Source organism: Rhea pennata, chromosome Z, assembly GCF_028389875.1.
Source record: "Rhea pennata isolate bPtePen1 chromosome Z, bPtePen1.pri, whole genome shotgun sequence".
NCBI classification, from domain to species: Eukaryota; Metazoa; Chordata; class Aves; order Rheiformes; family Rheidae; genus Rhea; species Rhea pennata.
Window position 1 is genome coordinate 11,928,077 of NC_084702.1, and position 25,641 is coordinate 11,953,717.

The following is a 25,641-nucleotide window of genomic DNA, read 5'->3' on the forward strand; positions in this document are numbered from 1 at the left end:
AAAAATGAAAAGAAGAAACAGAAAAATGGATCTCTTGTCAATTTGACCCACCATGTTATTTTTTGCATTATTGATATATCTGTAATTTTCATCCACTCTTTCTCCAGCATGTATATTTATATATATGTTTTTTTTTTTCCTACAAACCTGCAGTGCGGTGCAAAGCTAGATTTAAATATTTTCAGACTGACTGTACCCATCATTTGCATTCCACTGACTCATTCAGAGCAAAGACATCTGAGCAGAAATACAGCAGATAAAAGAGAAACCATTAATCCAGGGAAGATTACTGGCACAGAATCTTTATCCTGTATCCTCCCTGAAATGAGACAAAGATCTTACTATGTACATCCCTCTGGCTTAGCTTCAGAAAGTAAGCAATACAGTAGTGTAGACATGGTACTTTTTAAAGGCACATTACATTGGACTGAAACTTCAGCCTTCTGACAGATCTTATTACTGCTGTGATGTTTGGTGGTTGCTTTCTCAATAAATTCTCCAGCACCCCAAACCTGCTTTTTAGTTCAGGTTCTGCATGTGGAGGATAAGACAATGCATCCCTCATCTACCCTTAATCTAATGTAGATAGCGTATGTCTCCTGGAAAATGGAGACTGCTCTGAAGCACATTGGTTATACGCATATTTTACAGGGTTCTCGCTTCTGCTGACACCTCATCTTGACGTGAGCTGTAAATGCCGGTTAGCTTTTAATGAGTTTAATAAGACTAAGGTACTGATGCCTCATTTCTGGAAGGGGGTGGGCTGAGGATGCTGGGCAGGCTTGCCCTTTTCAGAAGACACTCATTCCAGGTGACTTGGCATGTTAGATTTGAGAGTGCGGCAGGCTTTTATCTCCCTTTGCTGCGAATGTGGCAGGCTGCAGTTGCTTCTCCCTTCTCTGGTTGTTTGTCTCTCTCTCTCTCTCTCTCTCCCCCCCTCTGTCTCTGTATCTGTGATATTGATCCTCAGTTAAAAGATCTAAGATAGAGCCTGGGAAGCATTCCTTTCTTCTCTGGCAATCAGTGGAAAACCCACTTGCCGTATGATTGCTGCACTGGCTCAGCTGCCAGTGGTCATTGCCCATCTCCTGCAGGACAATTTCCATGTTACAATAATAACAAAGCCTACTGTAGTCAGTTAGGGATTCCACTTGAAGCAGCCCAGAGAGAGAGATAGCTTTCTGGAGATTGTTCCATGTGTTTGTGACCTTATCTTGCTATAGTTTGCATTCAGCTATGAAATTAAATTGCAGGAAATGATTCAGTTTTGAATCATTCTATTTAAATTGGCAGAAGCCAAAAACCCTCCTGTGAGCTACAACAATGTGGACAGTTATTCAGATGGGAAATGTAAATACTTAAGCATGCCCGATAAATTGGACCAGAAGTGCAAACTGTTCTGAGGACTGGATTTTAAGCTCTGTTCCAGACGGCTTTGTTCCTTCAGATCCTCTTGTTCAGGTGAAAAGTGTTTTCCTTTTGTTGTCTCTGTGTAGGGTGAATGTATATTAAGACCTCTGGAAAATAACTATGCACAACAGGAACCAAGACCTGGAGGAAGCCTGTTTCTAAACAATCCAGCATCCTCTTCCAGTTAAGAGCAGAAGAACATTAAAGTACACGGAAAAAATTTGCTGTTATGGAAAGCTAAACTTACCAAGAGTAAACCATGATCTCTTTGTTGATTTAAACTGACAAAAAGCGAAGTCAGAAACAAATCTTGTTTCTCCATAATCCCAAAACTAAGATCTACAACAGTGTTGTTCCCCTCCCCCCCCCCCCCCCGCATAATGTTGACATTATTAATTCAGGATGATTTGATTTCAGGTTTAAACCTCAAGGTCTTGGTGATAGTCTTTCTCAGTATGAATCTATCGTTTATGGAGCAGTCTTTGCCTGTTTTAAACTGCAGTCTCTTCTACTGTCCCTATCAATTGTCTCTCCTACTCCTTTTTAGACTCTGTCACTCTGCCAAATATTGAAATAGGAAGGTTTATTTATTGTAAAGGATATGCAAAAAAAAAAAAAAAAAGGGGGGGGGGGGGTATGTATCTTTCAGTGTGCTGTCTTGCTCCTTATTGTTCCTTAGATTTGAAAGGCAAAACTGTAGATCTTGTAATCATATGAGTCCTTCACACTTCCTACTGGAAATGGCCCTTTTCTGCATCTCCTCTGGGCATCCCTTGGAGGACCTGTGCCTTGCATGTTCTCTTTGAACCACAGCTGTTTGTTTTGCATTGTGCCACATTTATTTAGAATTTGACCAAATGACATTATGGATGAGCAATGGGACAAACAGCTTGCAAGGGAACTTCAAGCAATCTTAGATCAATTAGTTGTCAGCTGCACTGTGTTACTACGCAGCACGCTCATTCCTCTTTTGATGTCTTTGCAGATGTTTTAAGCTTCACATTAAAAAAAGGAAAGTTTTTATACAGACAGATTACCTCACCTGAGATGGAGTCATTGTGCTTACACTCTACATACGGTAAAAAATGCTTCTCTGCTCCTCCTATGAGCTGAGCATCTAAATGATAAGCTTTGGAAATGAGAGAGGGGTCCAAGGTCACCTCTAGAGGAAAGCAACAGAACGTATCTCCCATTTTGTAGTCAGGTGACAGTCTGTCCTCTCTCTTTTATAGTAGCATTGATAAGATGACATTTCACAAATCCCAGAAACAGCCGCTGCCCATTTCCATACTTGCAGGAAGGGTGTTGTCAAGTGAGGAAGCGTGATTACAAAGTCTGCTGAGTATGTAAGGGAAAGAATGAAATATTGCACTTGCCATGGTCCTAATTTTGTTCTTCTCTTCAATTATCTAAAGGAAATACGGTATGATCTTTGTCCCAGTCATTGCAATGGAGTTTTAGTTTTTAGCTGGTGAAAGAGAAGGTGTGTGGAATGGGATCATTTTTGCACCATGATTTGTTCTTTTTGTGTATGTGAGTGTGTCTGTGAAATGTCTAGTTTCTAGAAAAAGTCACATGCATGAAATTTAATCTTTGCGCAAGTCTTTGCACAGTGCAGGGTTTGGTATGTTCATCATCTGCAACAGAAAACAGTTTTCAAAGCCATGTAGAAATCAGTCTGTTGAGCTCCCATACCTTGCAAAATAGTAAGTCATCCAGACAAGTTTTGCAAAGCCTTGTAAACGCTTTTGTCCCTGCCACTGTGGTGAAGAAGTTTTAGGAAAGATATTTCACTATTTGTATGGAAAGAGGAATGAAGATCTTTTTTGCTATCATGGCATAGAGATCACATCAATGCCAGGAGCTGTGGTTGAGCATAAATGGAAGAATAACAGATCCCTGCATGTTGCCATGGAGCTCTTCCTCCTGGGCTGAGGCATGCTGTAAAATAAGGTCCTTCTCTTTGCCCCCGTTTTAGGTAGTCCCAGTTACTGCATTTCTGTGCTCAGTAGTCAATATTGTCCCCATAAAATTTAGGTTAGTGGCAGCAGAGTCATCTCTAAAGCCCACATCCCCCCACCCCCTGCTGGCACACTGGCCTCAGCACTGTACTCTGCTCCATTCTACCTTAGTCCTCCCACCACTCCCCTGCTGTCACACAGCTAAACAGACAGACGGAGAAAAGTTGTTTTTTTTTTGGTCTTGGAGATTACTTAGATTTTTTTTTAATTTGTTGGTTTGCCAATTATACCTTCCCAGCTTTCCCTATCTTGGTGTCTGTAACTTGACATTATGAACCTTCATATTAAATCAACTGCTTCCTGAACATTAGCTGGTAGAGTGGAGGAAGAACCAAACATGTTTTCAAGGAAAGCTAATACTGATAAGGTGTTGGCCGCTGGCTCTCCTGTTATTGTTAGAATTCACATTCCCTCCCTTGAGTATAAAGCACCTTCTGATAGAGAGCTTCTTATATTGAAAAATGACAAGCATTAAGAACCCCATGCCACCTCATTGCTAAAATATTTACTAGAGCATGCTTGCTTCCTCCTGCTGAAAGTGCAGTGTATTTATAGGAGCATCCTGTAATAGAACGTCATGCTCTGAGCAATATTTTTGAAGAATAAGGCAATACTATGTGTGAATGGGTGGGGCAGGGCTCTTCTGTTGTCCCATCCTGTTAGCAGGTGTTGGAAGCCTGCAGGGAGGTGCAGGAGTTGATTGACTGGAGCAGATTCACTGTGGTATGTGAAGTGTATTAAGTCCCTGCAGGGGTGGGAAAGGCTCTCTGGCTGAGGAATTTGAGGTCTAGAGGCTCTGCAGGAAACTGCTAGGAAGAACCAACCTTAAGTAAAAGAGGATGTTTAGTTTTGTTTTTTTCCCCTTTGTTATCATTAAAATGCCAAATCCCAGGGATCCCTCAGAAGGTAAATACAGTAGGTCAGATCCTCAGTGAATGTGTGCTGGCATAGGTTTATGGCATGCTTTCTATCGCAGCTGGAAATCCAAGCCTGTTGGGTAGGGGAGGATTCCTTCCCGGTTTCATAGATGTTAGTGTTAGAAATTAGGTCCCTCAGCTCCTGTGCAGAAAGCAAGAATAATGGAAGATGGAGGTCAAATAAATGACAAGAGCAACTCCTGTAATCCAGTGCTGTCAGCACAAAAACAGCAATTGATTGAAAAGTGTCTGCCAACCAGGCAGAAATGTGTCCCATTAGAACTGAAATAGCATGAGGGTCTATTTCAGAGTTTCATGATACTAGCTTGCATCACCTTACTAATCTAAGTCCTGGTGATTTTTCTGTCTGTGCTGAGACTGGTTGGGGACCACAGTTAAGCTTGGATTGACAGAAACTGTGTACCTAATGGAGCGCTTCCTGGATCTTCAGCTTCTAAGAAATAAACACACCCTAAAGTGGAAAGACAAAGATCTAATCTAGCCTGGGGAAGAATAAGGACCACCAGTGAGTCAGACTGAAGAGTGTCTGAGCTTTGTTAGAGACCATGAGGTCTGTTGGAGCCGTTAGGTCACATGTACCTGAAATAACATGTGGGAGTTGAGAAGCGCGTGTCAGGACTCAAGCATGGACAACAGTTTAGGAAGGCATGGTTAAAGCTGAATACAGGAGAACCTGCTAAGGCTTCCCAGATGTCCTGGGATTCTGGGACAGCTTGCTAATGTTGAACCTCATACATACAGCTATTCTGACAGGGGAAGTGACACTTTCTTGGACTATTGCCTTGGAAACAGTCAGGGGATATTTTCTTGCTGTCCTGATCTCCAAGGAAGAATGCTGTCATGTGGGAGAAGTATGACAGAAATGAGTAGTCCAGGTGGCCTGGTGAAGCAATAGGGCTTAGGGACCTAGGCTGTAAAACAAGGATAAGCAGACACATGGCATTGCAAGGTGAGCCAAACAAGTGGACCGACTGGGGGCAGTGGGCAGGAGATGCTGACAAACTGAAGCAGAAGTGTCCTGAATGGGAGGGAATGGTACCCCAGGAAAAAGAGATCTTTGCAGATATGTTTGTGTTCTGTGTGAACTAAGGTTAGTTGTTTGAGGAGAAAAAAGACCATGAGAATGGGTAAATTCAAAGCATAAAGGAAAAGGCTAGGAGCTCCGTAGATCACAGTGTGCAGCAGTTGTTTCCACTTTCGTAAGAATCTAGTCTGAATCATAGCTTGCAATGAACTGTTAAGTAAGGGACACTCCAATATCTTAATCAGAATCAACAGCGGTGCAGCGTGGAACAGCCTGTTTCTTGAGGTGTTGCTTTATCAGACAAAAATGTACAAATGAATTTCCTGATTGCTTATGTCATTGTAGAAGCTGGCTTGATTGCTACAGGAATTACAGTGTTAACTGTGGATATATTCCAAGTTGAGTAAACAATAATTTTTGACCAACCATATTGATTGTGTTTGCAGAATGCTTGTGCACATAGAGCTGACTGCAAATTAAAGAAGTATGGTATGTGTGCCCATGGCTTCAACAGTCTGAATTGGCATTATGGGGAAATCCAGGCGTGTAGTACGCTGGATAATGAGATGATGAACTGAACCACCCCTTCATGCTCTTCTCTGTCACCTTACTCTTATCCAGAGCTGCTTTTTCTCTGCTAAAAGATAAAATTATGTACTACCTTTCTGATTAGAATGGCTATATTTTAAGAAAAGATCTCAAAAATCTTCTATTGCTTCAGCTGAATGTGGCATTCTTTTGAAAAGACCAAGTTCACTCCAGAAGTGGCTGCCTTTCATGATCAGGTGAAGGAGTCAATGCGCTGTTTAGTTTACACAAGTGTGGCAGAAAGCAGACATGAATTTGGGCACTACTTACTATTGCTGTGCAGCCTTGCACCTTGCCGCAGAATCTGCTGTATTGAACTTAGAGGAACTGCTCATGAATCAGGGCACTGCATACTCTGAGTGGAGGTGGCCAACTGTGTCCCTCATATTGTTAAATCTTTTGGTGCTTAAGGCTCAATATAAATGCAAACTATCATCACTATTATGCTGTTGCTGTTGCAGATACCTTTGCTTGGCAACAGCAGTAATTTCTGAACTATTTAACATGTTTGGAGGTCTCTGAAGGTATAATGCAGAGCTATTGTAAATGAGCTCTACACATCTGTTTGAAACTAACCAACCAACTTTAGAATTAAATTTGTCATCCAGAAATCATCATGACCCTTATTTCAGGAGAATACAGTTGTGGTAAAAGCAGTCCAGGCTTTAGAAAAGGTCATATAAAATGTTCTTGAATGCTGCATGATAGGTAGACAATACCATCTTACAATACTGAGTTCTTGAGAGGGCACTTTAGGAGCTCACATTGCGTGGCTTATTCTTCATCATGAAAAAAAGGAGACCTAGTCATTTTACTCTGGAAAGCATTCTCCCCATCTCTTTGGCTGTCGTATGTATTTAGCTGTAGTGCCCTCAAGGACAATATTGTGGATCAGCATGCTAAGGGCTACGGTCTACAGCCTGTAGCTTTTCATTTCACATTGCTTAAGAATGGTCCTCTTTGTTTCCATTTTGAGCCACAGCTGAATTCTTATATGTTGTCTGATCTTCAGGCTCAAATGCCCAAGAGAACAGGCAGCTGTGAATCAACCCTCTGTGTGCTTGCTAGCAGGTAGTACAGCAAAGAAGGCAGTATACTTCTTATTTCTTTAAACTGATAGGAATTTGAAGGAAAAGACTTTAATAAAACAGTCTCATGAATGATTATTTTCTTCCTGATGATTCTGAATTGCATGCAGAAATATAAGAACCTTTTAACAGAATTCTATGGGTTTAAACCCAGTTCTTTAGATATATAATTAAAGCTCATTGTCTTTATGCTATCCTACACCTTATGAGAAGGATCATCTTTCTAATTACACAGTACCAGGAGGTCTGTCACATGCTTTCATTTAGTAAGAAGGTACACAGTTGCCCTTTTTTTCCCTTCTTCTTCTTGTTCTTCCATAGATTCTATATTATGTTTTGGAAATTTGACATCATGATTTTTTTTTTCAGGCCAGATGTTTCATCCTGCTATGTTAAGTCATCTTGACATACTGCCATAAAATGAAAATAACTGCTAGTTTTAACATTGCTCCATATCTTTATTAAAAGGTACATCTCATGCATCTTAATTCCCCATGTACATGCTATCCTCCTCTCTCCCCCCTCTCCCCCATTATCCTTCTTTCTTTTCCTCCCTAAAGAAGAAGGCATATTAAAATTTCCTTGCTGTTCTTTCTGAACAGTTAATGAGGTTCTAGATAGCATAATGAATATGCAGTGCTATTGATTCTGAGTGTGTGCATGTGTGTGTGTGCATGTCTTTAATCACAGCTGGAATGCAAAATCAGGCTCCACCTTTCAACTCTATCTCCATCATGCTGAGAGAGTGAGAGAGAGAGACTGAGACTGCTAGACAGCTCGAAAGAGATTGCAGCTCAGATGTCCTGGAAAACAGCAAATCCCTCAGACCTGGCAGATTCCGTTACCATGAGAACTGCAGATATTTCCATTGTGATGGCTTGCTCTAGCAGCCATCTGTTACACCCATTTGATTAGGAAGTACAGTTCAGCTTGTATGGGATTTTCACTGCACCTTATCCCATGGCAATGTGCAGAAACTCTCTCTCTTTTTATATGCTAAACTCAATGTTTTTAAAGTGCTGTAATTTACTGAGGCTGAAGACATTTAATGAAATGCTCAGAGAAGGTCACTGAGGGACAGTATCTCTGAGAAGAAAGAACCACATGAGATATATGAAAGGGATTAGTGTCCAGTATATAAGATCAACCCAGAAATTAACTGTATTTAGCAATGCCTCATCCTTGCCAGGGAGAGGAGCTTGATACACAAACCTCATGAAGCCATAATAAAATTAATAATTGCCTCCTAGTGGTTAATCCTACTTCATATATATTTATTGTATGCATGCAATAAATGCATGTAGAAAATATACTGCAGGTCCTCCTGAAGAAGGGGAAGTGATGACTCTCCCAAAATGCCTGAAGTGATGCAGTGACTGCACTATGTAACAATTAGATTAGTGCTAAAAATTTTATGATTCTATTTGAATTTTCCTAGACACAGAACAACCTTAAACTTTCTCAAAGGCTTGCTGTAATTTACGGATTAAACCCATTGTTTGGACTGGTTGCATCCCTTGATGTAAATTTGTGGTGAAGGAAACATGATGGCACATCAAACGGATATAAAAACAAAGGAGTACCCTTCAATTAAAACTCTCCAGACATTCTTCCTAAGTGGCTGGCATTCCAGATTCAGAGTAATCTTATGCATGGGGTAGTTGCCTGGAGTATCTTAAAATGAGTGAAGGTCTTGTAAACTCAGTGAAGCTAATTAAATGCTCACACACTGAAATGGATTTCTGATTGCTGCTTAGGAGGCACTGAGGTCAGCTCCTCTTTTCATTGCCCACACTTTATGGCCAATGCCAGATACTAAATAAATCAGATCCTCAGAATCAGGGGCTCTGTGTTTTTGTTCTTCTTCTCCCACCCGGCTGAACATAATTCCTTATCCGTCTTCATCTCGGCATGAAAAGTTTTCTCTTCTATTGTTTTTCCTCACATAGCACCAGATTACCATGGAGAAGACTATGATATCATAAGAAATGAATGAGCATGTTTCTCACCATGGGTGAAATATACATTCCAGACCTAATAAAGTATGTAAATCATGTAATGGGCCTGGTAAAATGAGCTGCTTAGTTAGTGTAAATATAAACGGTTCTTCTTTAAGGCTCTACTTCAACCAAACAGGTTCTTAAGTACTTTATTGAGTATGGAGAGGTATAAGATCATGCTTAAGAGCCTTTCTTGTGACTGTTGTTAAAGAGCTTTGCAGAATCAGGGCCTCTAAAAGGTTAAAAAAAAAAAAAAGTCCTAAAAGTCATATTTCCATGTCCTCTTATAATAAAAGATTTTCTTGATCACCTTTACAGCAAATAAGAACTATTGCTTCCCATAGCTTCCCATCTTGCATAATCCTGGAGGCTGAGCAACAGAGAAGAGTCCTTTTTTCCCTCTTTTTCAGACAGGGCACTTGTTTTATGAATGTGGTATCTGCCTTTGACAGGCAGCAGATGTATGGAAGCCCTGAAATCTGAAACAATAAATACCATTCAGAGTCTCACCACTGAACCTTCTTATAGTACTGCCTTTGTTAAATGAAACATTTACAGGAACACCATCCCCCCTCCCCACCCACCTTCAAGGCTAGGATCTGAACCATGTTTTTAAAGTAAAGGTTAAGTACCTGAGGCATGAACAGTTGACATACAAAAGAAAATAAAGTAAATTTATCATTCGTTTGCCAGCTACGAGGTGTGTCGAGGGCTTTTTCTTTCTCTTTGTAATGCATGAGAAAACAAACCTAAGAAGTGTATGCAAGGAATAGTTCTTTTCTGCACTGGAATGTTAACATTTGCACCTTCTGACTTAATACTGTATATTTCTTTAGAGTCATCAATCTCATGAGAGTCATCTTGCCATCTGTACCAGTATTGCTCCAGGCTTCCATATGAAAGTCCAATCTGGCGGTATAAATACTGGATAATGAAGAGTAGGTGTTAAAGTTTCTGACTGATTGGGAGATGAGTCTGTGTCTATGAAGGAGGTAAATTAATATCTTAAACAAACAAACAGAATCTATGTTAACATGGAAGTTCAACCAGAAATAACTTGCATGTTCATGTTCATGTCCTCTCTCACTCTATGTCTGTTTTTCAGTTTTTCCTTTATCTTTCTCTATTTAATAGAGTTCATCCAAGATCCAGGAGAAAAATGTTCTCTGACTAGCATGTTACACTTTGGAGATTACAAATAAGGGCAAGATGTTGACTTGCTGTAATGTAGGGTTCTTTTTTTTTTTTTCCCTCTTCTTTTGCTCCAGGAAAGCTATAACTACATAGATTAGCAAAACTTTTGCAAGAATGGATGTAAAACAGATTTATCTCAGTGTCAGCTTTATCTGATCCATTCGGTCTTGCAGAGTTTGGATGGTTTCCTTTGTTACAATAACCAGCTTTCAAACATCTATATCCTTAGGGTATTAAATGTCAGCCTCTAGTGTACCGTTCAAGGATAAAAGATTGACAATACTGAAGTACTTCTTTTTCTTCTTTTTTTTTCTTCTCCAACACTGGCAGAGTCTTTACTCTGCACACCACTGCTGACCCCAGAAATGACCCACAGGAACTACTGGCAAAAGGAGTGAAAAGGTATTTCAGCTTACAGGCATTAAAAATCTCTTCATTAATAGCCTTTTCGCAGACTTTTCAGATAGATTTCCTGTCATTGTGATGAGAATACATTTGTAACTAGGTCCCTTAAGTAAATGGCCAGTGGATAATTAATTGAACTAACTAGGACTTTTCCATACTGTATTTCCCCTTTTCTTTTTTTTTTCTTTCTCCTCCCCCCCCCCCCCTTTTTTAAGGAAAAAATGTCTTCCTGATGGTTGAGTGTTCTCTGTGCTGGATGTATAGCCCTTCACCATGTGTGAACTTGCCTCCAGTTGGTCAAGCCTTTTCAGTCTTCATTCAAATAAGACTCTTGGGTCTTTTTGTTAAGATCAATAGTTTATTTTGTTTCAGCTGGAATAAGAACATAGGAAAATGTGCCTGGAAGACCAAGGATGAGCCATCAGTTTCATCACACAGACACTGGGACTGATGTACCTTGGATATGGATAATGAATATTGGAGGTCTGGAGGATGCTGCTTGCTTTTCCTTCTCTGGGAAGAACCCAGCAGCTAGAACTGCCCTGCTTTCCTCACACTCTGTGCAGGTGAGTGGCTATCCTGAACTTAGGTTTCAAGAGCTCAGGAAAATGTGATGTGTTTAATCTTCCCTCTCATTACCAAATTCACTACATTACTGATGTGTTGCTGAACCTGGTCTTGCTGGTGAATGGAAGAACCATTTCAGAAGGCAATATTTGGGCTATATTAGCGCTGCACTGTTGCCAGTGAGTAAGGCCTCTGGAGAAAGATTTGGCATATTTGTGTGACACTATATATGCTGTTAATATATACACTCTTGATATGACCCTTTGATATGTAATTTTTTTTTATAATACACTTCGTGCTCTCATTCTGTATGTCCATGTCTGAGTCTTCTAAATCAATTACACCAATGGAAAACTATAGTGAGGTTGAATTAGGTTTATTATTATTTTTCACTCATAGATTAACCTCTTAGCACACTGGCCTCCAGCCCCTTTAATTAAAAGCTTGGAAATGTGCCCCCCATAATAGTTACTGACCTTCACAGCTGGTTTTGAAGCAGCCTGCAAAGAACGGCTGTAGTAGAACTGGTTGCTGGTTTCGTGCAAAGTCTGTTTCCCTCTCTCATTGGTTTTCATTTCTGAGAGTTTTATTCAGAAATACTCATTTATTTTTCAGTCATCTTGATATATCTCAAAATGTAAAGAAACAGTTTCTCAAAGAACATTCATAATTTTTCTTCATTAACCAAAGAGTTTAAACTTCTACCCCAGCTGCCAGACAAAGAATATTGATAATTATTTTTATCAAGCAACTCTCAAATAACTTAACAAAAGTACAAAGCAGAGAAAAAGCCCCATTTTAATCTTATGAATTAGTACGTAAAAAAGTTTGCTTTTTCATGTGTAGTCATGATTGGTCATGAGGTAAAAATCCATAACTTTCTGAGCAAAGTAGGATCTATGAAACAGGTATGGGAAGGACATGGAGATGCTGACCGAATGTTTATAAGATTTCCTTCTGGAAACTGTTTGCATGTGAATTTAAATGTATTTGGTTCTGTGTGGAGTTGAGATGTTCACACATCAGTTACTTTGAGGAATAAATGTGCTGAGACGCATCTTTGATTGTTTGCTGTCACAAAGTGTACGTGACAAAACAAAGGTCTGATTTCGGGCAGTTTGGCCAGATAGATGTTCTTGTTTGTCCTCTTGATGATGGGCATAAAATACAAACAACACGAACCTTGTCTCACTTATGCCATTGTAAATCAGGAGGTGCTTTGCTGAAACCAGTAGATATATCCCACTGTTCAAAACAGACTTGGGAGAGCTGGGCATTTGAGTGTTGTATCAGTGTTTCTATTTGGCACCTATTCTTTGGGTAGGTGATCAAGACAACAAAAGAAAAAAATCCTCTAGATAAAAAATATCATGTACATTTCTAAATAATTGCCTCTGAATTTTTATTATGGGATGCTATGACACTCCATGCACACAGGGTAGATTAGAGTTTTCCTCCTTGCACTCGGCCACCACAGCAGGAGCCAAAGATGTTGTTTCTCCTGATGTTTTGCACTCTGTTCAATCAAGCACTGCTGGGGCAATCTAGGATATCTGAATCCTATATCTGCATATGAATTCCTGGTTAGCCAGTGACTAATATTTTAAGCACTTCCTCCAAGGCAAAAGTAAGAGGGACTGTGGTATATAATATACATTTAAGCTCTTCTCTCCCTTTAAGTCTGGAGATCAGTTATTTATGAGAAATAGACATCTTGGCAATCTTACCCTTTTCTTCTGTGCATAGGCAGTGAAGGTTGCAATATTAATTGCTGCATCAGCCACTTTAAGATTTAATATTTTCCCCATTCTATAGGCAATGTATCTCTTGCATGATTTCCCACATAGTCTTCAGTTTCACAGTCGTCTGAATGATAAGCAACAATAATGTCTTTGGAAGTGATCCATAAATCATATTCAAATCCAGGCATCCAAATGATCCTATTTCTAATCTTTAAACTACTGTAGTGTGTACTTCCCAGTGTAGTTCAGTTGGAAGCATTATGTTCCCCACCTACATATTTCCTTCAAATCTGTGCTAGTGCACCCAAAAATAAATAAATAAACTCAACCTGGGGCTTGAATAATAACACAAAGAAAATCTACGAGTAGTGAAGAACTCCCCAAACAAAATAAAACATTAAAGTGCACTAGAAATAACAGAATGTTCCGTCAGGGTCTATAGAGAGAAGATGAATGGTCTTGGGTTCAGGTCACTGCAACAGAGTTGAGACTATCTAAATTTTTTTCCCTAATTTCCCATAGAATCTCTAAATGACCTTGGACATGTTTTCTACAGCTAAAACATACCTAGGATTATAGACTTGAGCTATAAAGATATATTAATTAAGGAACCCAGACTATCAGCATGAGCATGCCACCTCCACCTCTTCACATCAGTCCCCTTTTAAAGCTAGAAATGATAAACAAAGCCAATAATTATAAACCAAGTTAATTGTAGACAGTATTTAGCAACCCAAAAATTTAGCAGCATGGAGGAATCATTTGACACCGGGCCAGAGAGACCTGGTCGATCTGGTCTGACATCTTCTCACTGGTTTCTTGTGCTCGAAGAAGTTCCAAAATTTAGTAAGTTCTGAAGTAGAAAGGTAAGAGAGAATTGTTTCTAAGGAGATTTTTGTCCTAATTCCATGTTGTCAGAGATCATCTTAAGCCTTGAAGTATGAGCATTTATAGTATCCTTAGACTAGTTTTCAAGTGGGAGGGGAGGTCATTTTGAGCTGCATATTTTTCTAGTCTGCTTTGATCCTCCTTTTGCTGCTAGAGTCAAAAGCAGAGGCTAGTGACTTCAGTAAAAGGAATGCTGGTCCTTTAATCAAAGAATTGCAATGCCACTGATGAATAAATTGCCATTATAATTTTTAAAGGAGTCCTGTCTTCTGGGAAGTGTGTATGCACTGGGCTGATTGTCAACTAACATTTTTCCTCTGTAGGGTTACTGTTTGGGGTTTCCTTCCTCAGTCCATGGATGGTTTCAGCTATTTCTATAGAAATAGGCTTTCTTCAGCAAATGTGCAAGCTCAGTATGATGCCTGGTGGCTGAGTGACATCTGGAAACTCTTGCAGAGACTTTCAATTTTTGTTGTAATTCTGAGTCGTCTTACCAAGTTTAAAACTAGTTGATGGGATCTGGTTTCAGTCAATGTAGGCTAGATTACAGGGCCATTAACTAATGACCTTTTGAGGAAGTGAATAACCCCGAGCCCTTAAGCAGCAGGAACTAGGATAGTGCATCTGTGTAAGTTGTGCATAATTAATCTCTCTCAGACTCTAGACATCAAAGAAGCAATTTTTGGATACATGTAGCTGTAAACAAGGAATGGCTCTTACCCAGGGTGAGCTTAAGCTTCTGCAAAAGCTGTGTTCCTCTTAGGACAGCCTGGACAATGAATAGTTTGAAGGGGAAGGGGCAGCAGAGTTAATGCCCTACTTTGCCACAGCACAACTCTTCCAATAGCAGAGCCTTGCTGAGCTTCCACCTTGCTGCTGTTTCTCAGGTTGACTTCTGCTTCCTACCCATGGACTTATGTGACGGATGAGAAAGGACAGTCTTCCTTATCTGTATCCCTGTGTTGGCTGCTCGTAAAAGGTAAGTGGGTAAACAGATTTGATCTGATCTGGCTTTGTCTCAAACATTGCTCAAGAACACTGAGTTTTTGCCTGGTACATCATTTCTTGGTGAGCTCTCTGTGGAGCTGTTCTGAGGCAAGTGATTTTGCTTCGTCAAGGTAACTGACGAAACTTTCTTTCTACCTAAGCCCCTCTCAGCCTGTCCATTGGGATTTCTGAAGGTAAAAGAGAAGCAAGTTTCACCTAGCTGGTGATTGATGTCCCTGTAAATGTTTATATCTCTCACGACCATTTATAGGGATCCCTTGCCCCTCATCCCCCTTCCCACTCCTTTGAATATCTAAATTTGCAAGCTCTAACTTGTGCCTGACCATTTTCCTGCCACTGGATATCAAGGGAGGAGAAGGAAAAGCTCTGTCTTTCATTAGCCCTGCCTTCTTATGGCCCACGTGTGGGTTAAAGCAAAGTGGCAGTCCCTTGTCTACATTTTGGGTGTTGCTGGCAGCTCTACGGGAGGCTAGGAGATGGGAAGTAATGATTCTGCCATTTTGACATCATGAGGCTAAAAGTAGCAGGTGCACATCCCCTCCACCATGAGGCCACCTCATTATGAGAATATTCCCCCGAGGCATGAAGGCTCCATAGTGCTACCAGGCTGGAGCTCTGCTTAATAACCTTTGTCCTGACCTGAATGCTAATGGGCCGGTGACTCAAAAACGTTCTGTGCCAACTGCACGTGTTTCTCTGGAGGTGATTACTGTGGTTGTTGGAGAGAGAGTTTCTTTCTTCCCAGGGCTAGAGCGAGGGAGCTGGAAGAGTATTTATAGGTGTAAAGGGGTTGCTCTGAACATCCAGCTGGGTGTTTTCAGCTAAGCAGTATAGTTTTGAATGGAATGGAAGTATATAATATCTTAAAGGGTATCAGTACTAGGATATATGTCAAACTCCTCTATGTATTCTCAGCACTCGTGCTGGACTTCCAGGCAAGCATGTGATGACCTAATTCTGAAGCTCCTCATTTAATATGTACCTAAAGTAAATGCATAGACCTGGGCTGAAATGCTTTAGCAATATCTCAGCATAGGAGCTCAAACTTTGCATCCACACCAAGTGGGGGATGTGGGTTAATTTCTCAAAGAAAGTTCTGACTTCTGCATTGCCTGATTCAGTGTTGACAGTTTTGCAGGGTTTAATTGCTTGTTCTGTGGAAAGCAAATCAATACAAATATTTTTAACATGAGAAGCTGTCTTGGTAACATAAGTAGGTGGTTACCAATGGGGGTTAGAAAGGGGAAATGACCCTTGGTCAGGTAGCGCTTGTACTGATCAACAATATCTAAATTATTTATAGTGGCTTTTGATGTGAGTCACATCCAGCATTAGGTGAGGTGGAGGTTCTCAATTGAATTCACATCAGACTTGCACCTTTCTTAAAGTTTTCTTTTTTAAATGAATTTACCCTTTGTGGAATTGCAGCGAGTGAGAGGTTGAATTTTATGCAAATAAAGCTTCATTTAGCAGCAACTATAAGCAAGTGTGGACCCAGATTAGATACAATTTAGGTGGATGTTTGCACATCAGAAATGGGTGTCGGCACAAAAATAAAGACTCTTGGTGGAGCATACTGTGGAAAAGATGACATTGGGTTCAAAGTCCAGGTGGAGGTTTGAATCTCTAACATAAAGGTTTTTACAGACCTAGAACATCTCAACAGGTCAAGAATGCTAAAGTGAATTTTCTATGTATCTGTGAAGGAAGATGTTTCAAAGTTTCTCATCTCTGTGGATGCAGACAAAATATCTCTTTTGGGATGTCTGGTTTGGACTGAATGTTGGCAGATGTCCTTTTCATTAGGCTGTGCTGTAAGAACACGTGAGAATTCCCAGGAAAAGGACATGTATCCCGCACAATGCTTCCATCGTAGCAGGAGGCCTGCTATAGCTCCCCTCCCAAGTACTTAAAGGTGGCAACACTTTCTTTCAGCCTCAGTTCTTTAGGGTACATAAAAGCAACTCTAACTATTGCAGAAAAACACACTCATGTCCAAATTATACATTTTTGCAGGTTAGAAGTGTGTAATTTCACAAGGAATAATTTGGGACTCATCCTGCTGTGAAACTATTGCTCAATTTTTCTCAGCAGTGGTTAGGTGCCTACGGTCTCACATGCTGAATATCTCCTGTGGAAGACAAGACACAGGTATTGTGGATGACAACTGAAGCTGTGATATTGGTACATGGCTCAGAAGGCTGTAATAGAGTGAGATTTTCCTCTGGGATTCTCAGTGCCTCCGTGTTTCATATATGTCAGGCTCCTGGTTAATCATAGCTCACCATGCAGTGGATGCATCCTATTGACTTGTCGTGCACCGAGCAGTTAATTTTAAATACATGAAAATGTCTGTCTTTTCCCAATCTTCTCCACCCTAAAACAACAACCTCTCTCTCCTCAACAAACTCTCGTGGTCTGGATTCAACTTCTACTGTAATTGTTAGGCAAGAAAGCCGAGAAGAAAGTGAATGAGAAGACTGTTTCAGAGTTGAGGGCCTATTTAACAACAACAAGAAATATATTTTCAGGAGAAAACAGAGAGAAGAGGAACTGGAAAGATGGCCACTATAATTTAGAAGAATATACAGGGAAAATAAACACAATCTAATAAATTCAAAGGCTGACTCATATTTGGAGCTGAAGGTTTGAAAAGCAAGCACCAATTTTTGTAGAAGATTTACAAGCAGGACACTCTGCCAGTCAAATGCAGAATAGTTGGAAAGAGACATCTATTTCTGAGTCAAAATGAGAGGCTTCAGCTCTGTTAGTTGTCCTGGAAAAAATAAAGGAGGGAGAGAAAAAGAAAGAAATAGGTTAAACAGCTCATTTGGTTCTAGTGGCTTCTTCTTCTTCTTCTTTTTTTTTCTTTCTTTCTTCTTCTTCTTCTATTTTTTTTTTTCCAGTAAAGTTATTAGAAAGTTGAAGGAAAGTCACAAATTGCCAGGAAACAGACAGACTAGTGAAAGGATTATGCAAACAACGTCATAAAACAGAATGTCTAAAGAAGACAATTTCATGTATTAATTACAGGTGTGCAGCTGAGCTAATGCTAAGCTGTAAGTGGGAATCAACACTGCAGTAGCATATTTTATCCCCCCTCCCCTTCCTTCCCCTCCCTTATAGCAGCTTTGTCTGAATTCAGCAGTGCTGACTTTGACAGTCTTCCCCTACTCTGGCTTCCGTTGCTACCTCCACCCCAGCTGGCTCAGCCACCTTGTTATTAATCACGCTTGCCTGAGTGCTTGGAGATACCCAAGCAAGTCGAGGCTTCAACAGTCTGAAATCTAAGAGCTCTTGTTTTGGAGCAATGCCAGCTGCTCTTCTCTGACCACCAATCTTGAAGGAGATCATCCATCCAACTCATCCAGAAGGACGTCTTTGCAAACGTAGTGCTGCCATTTTACAATGATGGACATTTTTCTGCTGAAGGGAAAGAGACTGCACGAACAACAGGCTGGAATGAGATAAAGTTACCCAGAAAAATATCTTTTTTTTTTCATTTCCATTATTCCATCCTAAAAGGAGGCATTTTATCCTTTTCATGGTTGTCTCGTTGCTTTTCTTCAAGAACAGACTGAAGTTTGAACATGAGCCTTTGATTAGAGCTGGCTAATAATGCTTCCTTAAAAAGCTTTCTTTAGGAGAACTTCTATGTGTGTGTGTGTATACATGCCTTTATGTGCATGTGTGTGTTCTCATTTGTTTTTCTTCTCTAAAAAGAAATTTTATTTTCTTTCCCAAATGTTCCTCCTTTTCTCAATAAATTCCTTTTCTCCTTTTCACTACCCAAATATATCTATAAACTGAGGAGGAGAAGAGGATTTTTTTGTTTTTGAATTTCCATGAAAACTACCATTTTGATAGGTATTTCTGGAATATATTTACACACATAGGCAAGCCTTTTACCCACCCAGGAATACTATGGCATTATCATGCCCTTCCTCTCCTGCCCTTTCTTTTTCAGCTATGTATAGTGGGTTAGGTTCCTCTACCTTTTACTCATACATCATACCTTCCAACTCGCTTATCTTTATCACTGCTCTTTGTATTCGCTCTATTTTATTGCTATCCTCTTTATATTGAGTTGCCCAAAACTGATCACAGTTTTCCAAGAGGGGCCTCACCAGGGCTGTGTACAGAGGAATTATTACCTCTGTAGTCTTGCAAATAATTCTGCTCCACATCTCAGTATGGTATTTGCCTCTTTGTGCTACAGTCTCTCACTGTGAGCTCATATTTAATCTGTCATCCACTATCACTCCCTAAATAAGTCCTGCAGCACTTCTCCTTTAGTAATAAAAACATAGAAAAATGTTTGAAGAAAAAGTAAGTTATCCCCTTGAGTGGCTCTTCGAGAAAACCAAGGTTTTCATACGGCTGCAAAGAAACTGAAACACAGCCTCATGCTTTGCTTTCATATATCTGGATTTTGCAGGTCTAATGCCAACAGTAAAAACAGATATGGCATTCTGCATTTATACATGTTTTCTGAACATTTTCTGGTTGCAGTCATGGACTATCCTGAACATTGATATGGCAGAAGAATGCCGTATCTACTTTTAGAGTTCCTATCTACATGATTTAGAGTTCAGAAATTCTGCTGTGCTTTAAGTAGTTTGGAGGTATGTGTTATGAATATAGCTTCAGCTACTTGATATTCTATGGAAATTGAATGAATGCTACTGTATATGGGCAAAACTGGGGCATGACTTGAGTCACAATTTACCATTTCTGGCTTCGGAGAGTTCTCCGCTCTCCAGACTGGATTCCCTTCAAGCACTTTTTGGAGGGAGCATTTTCTCAGAACTGCCTGTCTTTCTTCCCCATTGCTAAATTTACTTAGAAGAACTTTGTTGATATTTGAAGCTGAAAAGTCTGCACAGTGTTTAATCTTCTTCTCCTTTTGGCCAATGAATTGTCCTTCCAGAATAAAAATCCTCTCCTTATTTGTCCATCTGATTTTTCAGCCTAATTAATCACTGTGAAAAACACTAGTGACGATTTGTAAACATTGTGTGATGGGCACATATTTACCTTGTGAGAGCTACAGGAACTATGGTGTGTCAGATCATAGTGTGTTGCATATGTGTGTAGTCTGTTATTTTATACTCAGCCATTCATTTTTTTCTTTATTTATTGTGAATCAATCTATGACTTTTAAACTGGTAATACAGATTGTCCCTTCTTTCCATATTTGTAAGGTCTCCCTGCCTGTTTCTCTCTTGCTTTCCATGAGGGGAAACCAAGCATCACAAGCTACAGATGAACAATTCTTGGAGCTGCCCAAACGGCCAAGTGAAAGAACTGAATGATACAGGAAGTAGGAGTCTATAAATATTACAGAGCCCAGCATTTTTAAAGTGCTCCCTCATTCCTGATTGCAGCATAAGAGCTTATGTTGCTAAGGCATGCCACACTGAAATTGATGGGACCCTTTCTAAGGCCTGACACAGTTTGTGCACTAAGCCTTTGGGTTCTTGCAGTGAACTCTCACTGCTACAAAGAGCTCTTAAAATTACATTTAAATTGGAAATAGAAATCTTCTCAGCAACAGCACTGGAGTGGAGTTCCTGTTTCCCAGGCCTGACTTCTCTCACTTGGGAAGCATCAGCACCACGAAACCCTCTTCCGTTTGTTCCTCCTCCAAATGCCTCTCTTGGATCCCTAAGCCCCTACTAGTTCCTTATGAAAGGAAGAAAAATGTGGGAAGCTGGGGAAGCAGAAGAGTCCGTAGTCTCAGCCTGGAGGCGCAGAGTCAAGAAGGATCTGACATCTCCAGCCGCTGAAAGGTGTTTACCTTCTCCCTTGATCTTGGCACAAGAACCTGTGAAATGAAATACCCCCATTCAGTGAATTACTACAGCAGACCAAGGTCTAAACAGAGCCATCAGATGTGCTGTGAAGCTCATATAGAGGTATATCCACCAGTTTGATTTTGCTCATTTATATACAGCTGTATACAGCTCAGGATATGCATTTTGCTGTAACACTGGAAACTAAGGAAGCTATATCTGTTTAGCTTTATAGGATGATAAGCAAGAGGAAAGATGATTCTTGGATTATAAATATACTGAAGTAGGGAGAACACTTAGGGGAGAAATATTAAATTAAAGAACAGAGCTGTCATAAGATCAAATAGATAAAAGATTTCTGCAGAAGCATTTTTGTCTGGAAATTAGGTGAAGATCCTTAACTACTAGAAGAAGGATGTTCTGGAGCAGTCTCCCAGCAGGGAGAAGTGTGCACTGGGGAAGGTTAAGACAGAGCCTGATATTTTGCATAAGGCCTTATATGACATGGCTGTATGTAGTTGGTCACGAGGGCTCCAGATACGTCCCCTTGGGGATGTCATATGGACTAACTGTTCAGCTTGGAAATTGAGCTTTTTGTCTGAGCTGAGAAGTGGGCTCCAGAAACGTAAATCAGGATCTATGAGTGAGACGAGAACACTGGCTGTCTGCATTAATTCTGTAGCTGTGAATGTGATATATAAGGCTGTTTAAAAGAGTGGGCAACTCATCTCTTAAGTATTTAATAAGGTGTCCATAGAAAGGCGGTGTGATCACAGTTGCAGACTGAGTCATGGTCATATTTACTTAAACAAGAATCTTGTTTGGGTTCTGCTTAGAAGGATAAAGAGCGCTGGCATTTCTGGCTTTCTTCAGAAGGGAAATGTAAAATCTTGAGAAATCCAGTAAGGGAACAAGTCTGGACAACACAGTTCCTTGGCTTCACTTAATGCTCTGAAATCCTAGTTAATGGTTTTCCTACATGAATCAAAACTTTAGAGTAGTTCCTAACTTCATGAAGGTGAGTGGTGATTTGGAGATCTTATACAGTAATGAAGAGGACAGCAGAAGTAAATTTTGTGTGCTTTTTCCTGATTAAGTGAATTGGCTGCCGTCTAAAAACAAAAATCACACAAATGAAGCTTTAGTGACAAAAAGCAAGGAAGGCTGTGCTGAGTATTTTGCAATGAACACTGTTCTGGGTTTTGTCTTCCAAATTCCAAGTCCTTCCATTCTTTGCATGAATTTGCTAGTGCAGATCCCCTTACTGAAAAGGACTGTTGCTCTGGAAAATAATCTCATCACTTGTGTCTGGAAGGGGAGCCCTTTGGCACGTAGCATGCTGCACACAAGATCTGGTGCAATATGGGATTGCTTTGATTTTCCCTTTATCAAGCGGCATACCAGGGCTCAAAAATAGAGCTGCTCTATTGCCTATTGGCACTGGAGCGCAGGCATCTGGGGCTGTCTGCCAAAGGCTGTGTTTCCACACAGCGGTCTGCGGCTGGTCAGGACCGGCCAGAGGAAGAGGTGGTGCGCAGAGGGCTGTTCCTTACACTTCACATGCAGCTACCGTCAGGAACTGGACAATGTGAAAAGCTCCAAATTCTTTTAGTTCAGTTTCTGGTCACTTCTCTCGCTGCCATTCCTTTCCTAGTTTGGAGACAGACTGGAGCATTTCCTTCTTTTGTTTATTTCACATAGGAACAAATGGTTCATTTCCCTCTGTCCCAGCAGCTCTGAAAGGTTTTCTAGTTTCTCCAGAATATATTATGCAATGCTACAGAGCAAGTCCTTTTTTCTTTTCTACTCTGTGCCTTTACCATGTATTGTAATCTGTCTGCTCTGATTAGATTCATCCTATAGAATCACTGCCAAATTCTGTTTTAGGCAGCAATGTTTAGTCTTCAGCCTGGGAGCTATGTACAGTCCTTTTAAGATGTTCATACATCAATATCAGTCCTGACTAATCCCAAGAAGCTTTGGATGGCAGGAAGAAGAAAAGCTTGAGTTTAGCTATGCAAGTTATGGGACAAACGCTGCGCTCTGCTCTGGCCAAACTTCCACTGCTGTCAGTGCAAGCTGGGTTTGAGATTGAGGCTGCAGATTTTGTTTCTGATATAGTTGTACGAGTCACTGCCTTGCTAAGGGATGAGTTCGGCTTCTATTAAAGAACTTCGCTGCTGATTTCAGTAGGGACCAGGCAGGGCCGCATTTTTGCTCTGAGTACATTATACAGCCAAAGATACATTTAACCCATCTATTGCTTATATAAAAGATAACCCCCAAATCCACTTTTCCTCATGTTTTCCTTAAATATAGCTGCCTTCCATATCAATATGATCTCAGTTACAGTGGTATTCTATTACTCTTTAGTTAACACATATATTGCAGGGATGGCTCGAATTGAGGCAGATAGGAGCAGCCCCATACACACCCAGCGACCAAGATCCCTGAGCAGCCCAGGGAAAATTCAGATCTCTAGGACCTTCATAAAACTGTATGTTTTGTGTGTTTACCAAGGCTCGATTAACATTTCAAGAATGTGGAGAAATTGCAAACATTTCATCGTGAGAAACGGTCCTGATTTGGTAATTAGGTATAATCCCCAGGGCTTTGCTGCCTCTTGATGAGAAAAGATGGGTGGCCAGAGCTGGGTAATCCTGCAGTCAAAGGCAGAGGATTGGGAAGCCACCGTTGCATGGGAGTTGTGTTGGCGGAGAAGGCCACTTAGCAAATTCTTTGCTTGAGCATTCAAGGGCACTCTCTCGCAACTCGATCCTCACTTTTCCAAACACACGGAGGAGAAGAATGTTTCACTGTCCAGAAAGCACCCGGGCCTTGAGATAAATGAGAATCGAAACAAACGTTTCCATTCATATCAGGGGCCCCTCCTCGCTAGCGTCCTCACTGATCTGTAAAAACCTTCTTTGTAAGTGGTTTCTAAAGCATAATCTGCGCTTTTAATACTGTTTGATTGAATAATTCCAATGTAAGGTTTGTTTTTTAAAGGTTTTGAGAAGTGTTGTAAGTAGCAAAAGTTTTTAATAGAAACCTGAAGCCACTGCCTGAGGAAAATTTCCTCACGACTGTTCCTGTTGTGGAGAAAACTGGAGGAAAATCAAGTCCAAAGGACGGAGGGTCATGTGAATAGCTACAGAGTGGAATAGGGGCTTCGTTTCAGTAATTGCAGTGAAATTGCTCCCAGCAGAGGCAAGAAGCAGAAGAGAATTTTAAAAGTCCAAGCACACGATAGCTGAGCTCTACCTGCCTTTCTGAACCATCACAGGAGTCCTGAGCCCAGAATTAACTTATAAAAGCAGGACTTCCCTTTTCAGAACAAATTTTCCTTTTTCTTTTGCCGCCTTCACCCACAAGTCCACTACAGATACTGACTGAGCTTTACAGGGAGCTGGATTTGTCTTGTCAAAAGCCCAAGAGAAAACCAACTGCCCAGAAATGGTAAACTGATTAAAAAATGGTAAATCTTAAGTGGGGAGGGAAGGGTGTTTCTTTCTTTCTTTCTTTCTTTCTTTCTTTCTTTCTTCTCTCTCTCTTTTTTTTTTTTTTTTTTTTTTTTTTTTTTTTTTTTGAGAGAGAGAGAGACAGAGAGAGAAAGTCACACTCACTCTTTGGTGAAGTTGCAGACCAAGGTTATGTTGCAGCTACGAAGAATTAGGAAAACAACATGTAGTCTTGAAAAATGAACCATTCCTTCACATATATAGCTTAGCATATCATCCTCGATCATAATTATAGACAGATTTGGATTGAAGTGATTATTGAATGCATTGTCCTTAAAGATAATCAGGGACATGACCACTAGTGACACTGTGATGGAAAGGACTAAACAGTGCAGTTCATCATCTCAGCCCTTGAAATGGCTGAGATATGCAAAAGTACATGTTTTATCCAAGAGGTATAAATAGTACAAAGGGATAAAGAAAAAAAAGAGAAAGGAATCAGGTGGCTTTGCAGACTGCTGTGTTTGAGGAACAATTTGACAGAGACAGAGCAAGATGATGATAACTTGGAAAAAGTATAATTTGTCATGATTACCTCTTTTTTTCCTTCCTCACAAAGCGGTACAGTTTGCAGTGTGCACCCATTGCAATTTATACCTGGGTAAAAAGATGGCTTGGGTAAAAGACAGTTTACTTGGGAACATACTTGGGTAAACGATAGCTTAGCAAATAGAAATATAATTTAATCCCTTCACTTACCTGGGCCTATACTAAATACTTCAGATGTCTTGAAGCCTCAGTAAATGAACCCCCTGTAAAAGTCCATTCAATGCTTTGTTGGTGGGAATCATTTCTTGAAGGACACCGAATAGCAGTGAGGGAAGGTTTCAGAGTATGCCACGATTCAGACAATGCAATACTTCCTCATCCTGAGGCAAACGTCTCGTATACATACATGTGTCTTCTGCACTTTCATTAGTCAGTCCTGTCCACTTCTATACTTTTTTGCAGATAAAAATCACATATTCTGTAAGTCATGTGAACAGCTGATTATGTTGCTGTTGGCTACCAATGCTGTCACTTTACACAGTAGTACATCCAAAGGTAGCTGCCCTGATGTGATTGTGGCCACATATAAAGATATATCTGTGAAAAAGGTTGGAAAAATTAGAGTTTGTAAGCCTGGATTACTGAACAGTTTAATGATCAGCTGAGGGCATGATTGTCTATTACTGTGCATTACTGTAAAAAGGGGACAGAAAAACTCCTCAAGGGGTAATGTGACTAGAAAGAACACTTTATTTCCTCTTTAATTTGTCACTTTTATGTCAGTGTTACTAAAAGTATAAATACTTATTTTGAATGATTCCTACATAAGAAATTGTTTATTATCTGCACTAATATACCAAACAAGTAGCTCATAACGTCAGCCCTATAGTTCATCAGCAAAGCCCAGCCGGGCATTTAACCACAACCTAGCAAAAACCTTCATCTACCTGAATTACCCTTTGG

The 25,641-nt window shown here is 40.3% G+C and overlaps 1 long non-coding RNA gene across 2 annotated transcripts in view; it reads left to right on the forward strand.

The window, feature by feature from the left end:
- The first annotated feature begins 2,683 nt into the window (after positions 1-2,683).
- Positions 2,684-25,641, forward strand: part of LOC134153645 (uncharacterized) — a 58,670-nt gene continuing 35,712 nt past the window's right edge. For both annotated transcript variants that reach the window (XR_009961189.1, XR_009961190.1), the window contains exons 1-5: positions 2,684-2,833; positions 9,906-10,061; positions 10,594-10,665; positions 11,041-11,234; positions 14,753-14,844. This is a non-coding gene — a long non-coding RNA (uncharacterized LOC134153645). The remainder of the gene's footprint in view (positions 2,834-9,905; positions 10,062-10,593; positions 10,666-11,040; positions 11,235-14,752; positions 14,845-25,641) is intronic.